This window comes from Cibotium barometz, chromosome 10 (genome assembly GCF_041138505.1).
Source record: "Cibotium barometz isolate CiBa-2024 chromosome 10, ASM4113850v1, whole genome shotgun sequence".
NCBI classification, from domain to species: domain Eukaryota; kingdom Viridiplantae; phylum Streptophyta; class Polypodiopsida; order Cyatheales; family Cibotiaceae; genus Cibotium; species Cibotium barometz.
Window position 1 is genome coordinate 44,249,381 of NC_141055.1, and position 4,434 is coordinate 44,253,814.

Genomic DNA, 4,434 nt, shown 5'->3' on the forward strand with positions numbered 1-4,434 from the left:
ATGTATATATATATATATATACATGTATATATATATATATATATATATACATGTATATATATATATATACACATGTATATATATATATATATATACATGTATATATACATGTATATATATATATATACACATGTATATATACATGTATATATACATGTATATATACATGTATATATATATATATATACATGTATATATACATGTATATATACATGTATATATACATGTATATATATATATATACATGTATATATATATATATACATGTGTATATACATGTATATATACATGTATATATATATATATACATGTATATATACATGTATATACACATGTATATGTATATATACATGTATATACACATGTATATATATATATATACATGTATATATATATATATACATGTGTATATACATGTATATATACATGTATATATATATATATACATGTATATATATATATATACATGTATATATATATATATACATGTGTATATACATGTATATATACATGTATATATATATATATACATGTATATATATATATATACATGTGTATATACATGTATATATATATATATATATGTATATATATATATATACATGTATATATATATATATATATATATACATGTATATATATATATGTATGTATGTATGTATGTATGTATGTATGTATATACACTAGTACTACCATTGCCAGTAATATTGAACTAATATATATAAATGCACTTACATTGTGTGGATTAAATGGTTGACATTGAGGTAAAACTTCCATGTAGATCCACAAGTATGGAGTGTCCCAACTCTTGCTCAAAGGGTGGTTCAAATTCATGAGATGGTTGTAGGGTCACGGGGTGAGTTGTACTTTGTCTTTATAACATTTGGATAAGCAAATGTTTTGCTTTTGAGTCACATTATTAATTTTTCTTTTTGTATCAAAATACTTAACGTCCACAGAGAGAGAGAGAGAGAGAGAGAGAGAGAGAGAGAGAGAGAGAGAGAGCTCAAAATCTTGCATAAATAATTAGAGAAGTGTAGTGTTGTATTTAATATAACGGGTAATATTTCTTAGGATGGATGTGGCAAGGAGATCATTTTTATTTATTTATGGTGATGTGTCAATATCAAAGGTATTTGTCTTGATGTTTGCTATAATATAGTTATCATTGTTTACCATAATCTATTTAATCTTTATGGCTCAATTGTAGACCCTCCGTCTTGGGAAGGACAAGTAATTGCATCCCTAATGATCAAACTATTAGAGTGCACATGTGTATTATGGTATAAAAACTTGCTTTTTATGTAGTTATTGTATTTAATTGTAAATAAAAAATTTATTGATACATTTTTAAAAAACAGGGAATATTGTTATTTTTTGAACCTAGATTATTGCTAGGTTTGTATGGTCCAGATACTTATAGGGAGAGCTTTGCGCTCCTTGGAATTTACAATCTAAGATTGTGAATGATTGTGGCGGATGAGCTTCATAAACATGTAACGTTTGTAGACTATAAAAAGCCTAATAAGTTAGATTTTTGGTACATAGGCACTAGACAATACATAATTTTTTGATTTGCTGTCTTTAAGCAAATGCCATTTTTCTCAAGGATTGATTCATCAAATGAGTTTTGTAAGGTTTTATATTTCAGCTTTTATTTTCTTAAAAATTTATATCTTTCAATAGCTAATTTTATTATCTTAAATACATTTTTTTAGATCGATGGAGGTGAGGAGTATAGGCTTCGAAGGAGAGATAATCCAGTCTCTCCCTCGAAGATTGTTTTAATGATTTGCCACATCAATTTTGTTAGCAGTGTAAAGAGAAGTAAATTGTGTCATTCCTGTTAACTTACGAGCCAATTTATGTGTAGGTCAATGATGATGGTTTGCATGGGGCATTGGTCTACTTTTTGGGTCACTCTTTCTGAAATTTTTGTGTGTGGATGGTAAAGGATTTACTGGCTTTGTATTGGTTTATGGGCTAGACTCTACCTTCTGTGTTATCCTATCATGTTCTTATAATGAGAGTGAGAAGGCACCTAATATGACACTATTTGTAGCCTTCATTTTTAAATTCATGTTGTGGATTGGTTTTGTCAATACCACGTATGTTGAGATTGTGACCACTACAGTGGGTTGGAATGCCAGATGTATATGTATGCCAAGTTTGGTGCTTTCTTCAAAGAAAAGTAAGTGCTTTAGGAGCTCCTACGTGGATATATATGGCAAGCATGGTGTGTAGCTCAGTTGAGGACCATGAGGCCCAAAATGGGCTTCAAATATAAGGCCTATCTCTCCTCTCCCCTCCCGAGGACAAGTATGTGTTTTCATGCATGCAAGAATATATCTTGCCTGTTGGAGATGGGTCATGCCACTAGTTCGGTTGAAATTCGGTAGTGTGTTTATTTTCAAGGAACAAAAATCATATAATCTTGATGTTTCTCTACTTTAACTACTAAATTCAACTTAGTTTTAAGCATTACCTTATTTTAATTATTGATATTTATTTATTTATTTTGGCACTAGTGCCTTCTACAATTTCCACACTAGGAGAGTAGATAAAATCTAGATTATTCAATCAATAGTATTTGTCTATTTTAAAAATTTCTAGTAACCACTATAAAAGGCACCTTCTCACTTTTAATGAAAGGAGATGAGTGGTGTTCTCAATGATGAGAGAAAGTGAAAACTCTTAATTGAGAGTTGAGTTGATAATTGAGTTGTGAAAAGAAATCAATCTCTTAGAGCAAAAACGTGCCAACAATTGCTAATTTTCCTTTGATTCCAATAGCCATCCACAGCTCATAGAGCTAGATGATGTAGCAACAACATCGATGAGGTGCACCCACAACACATGCAACAAAAACCACAACCAAGCCCATAAATCACCCCCACTTTGATGCCATGTTCAAATTTCAACAACCACCACAAGGCTCGCCACCACCTCCACCTCCAAGTCATTGGCTAGAGTACCTAAAATGTGCACGAGGATATGAGAGACCTCTTTCTTTTCTTTCTTTTATATCACCACCAAAGGCCTTGCATCCCTTACAAATAAGGTAATTTCCCAAGATCCTTGCCACTTTTCAATGACTCTAGGGATGAGTGCTCGATTAACCTTTTAATAGTATGAGTAGACATTGTGTTGAGTACCCAATAGTTCCTAGTTTAGACATATGTTATCCATGTGTAGCCAGATGGTTAAGAGATGGCTTATGTAAACTTGGCACTATGCCAAGTCACATTCATGTAAGTTGCATACATGTAAGTGCGGGCCGATTAGTTGCACTCTTGGGTTCAAGGAGATCTTCTTGCACATCTTGTTGTCAAGTTGCAATGGCCCAAACACGCACCTAGACAAACTTGGATGGGTCTGGACGGTGTGCAAGTCATATTGAGGTCAAATATATCTTCACTGCAATTATATGCCCCTTGTATGTGCATGACATCCTCTGTTCAAAATCTACCTAGATCACCATTAAAGCTCCTTGGTAAAATGCACAAGTGGGCAAACGCTATCAATTTCCAACTTCAAAAGTTTAGGTCCAACATTAGATTCCTATGAGTTGTGGGGCAAATAGTTATTGGGATTGATGTAAGGGAAGATCTAATTTTAGTTCCAGTAAATTTCGTGCAAACAATAGTATAATATCCAATTCTTATTTTGGTATGGAGAGAAGAAGGAGCACAAATACTCTATATGTCATCGTTAAGAGTGTAAGAAAACACATTACATAAGATCTTCACAATACAAAGCACTGATGAGAATTACAGAAAAGTGATGGCAATCTAGATAGACTTGGACGGGGGGATGTCTTGCTTCCAAAAGTTCTTGAATATAATAAACGCGATGATGAACAAAGGATACTAAACTACTCTATATATAGTACCCAAGGTCAGCACAGACATAGATTAGCCATGTCGGCCTTGGTCCAAAATGACCAATCGACCATATCATCCAACTAGGATCATATTAGACTACAACATTTTATCATAGAGATTTGTGCACCTCCCACGGCCAACTGAGACCGTCTGGACCCTCAAACATGTCTCATAACTATTGAGATAAGCTCAACTAGAAGTTGTAGACCTTGATGACCTGCCTAGGCGTTAGCTTCCACATTTACGCCACTGGCACGGTTGAAGAGAAGAGAAGAGAATAGAAGAAAATTCAGCCATCCATCTCTCTTGTGTGCTTGTCTGTGATAGCTTTCACATTTGTGCCTTTCATTCCAATTTTGATAACGTTTTCCACTGCCCGACATTAACACCATAAAAAATGTACAACTTTGGAGTTGTTAGTATTTTTTAATGTGTTATTTTTGTGGTTTTGAGTTGATTTTAGTTGAAGAGATTCAAAGAGCCCTAATTGAAAACTATGAATGTGTTGATTTTGTATGAAGAGATTCAAAGAGCCCTAATTGGGTGTGAA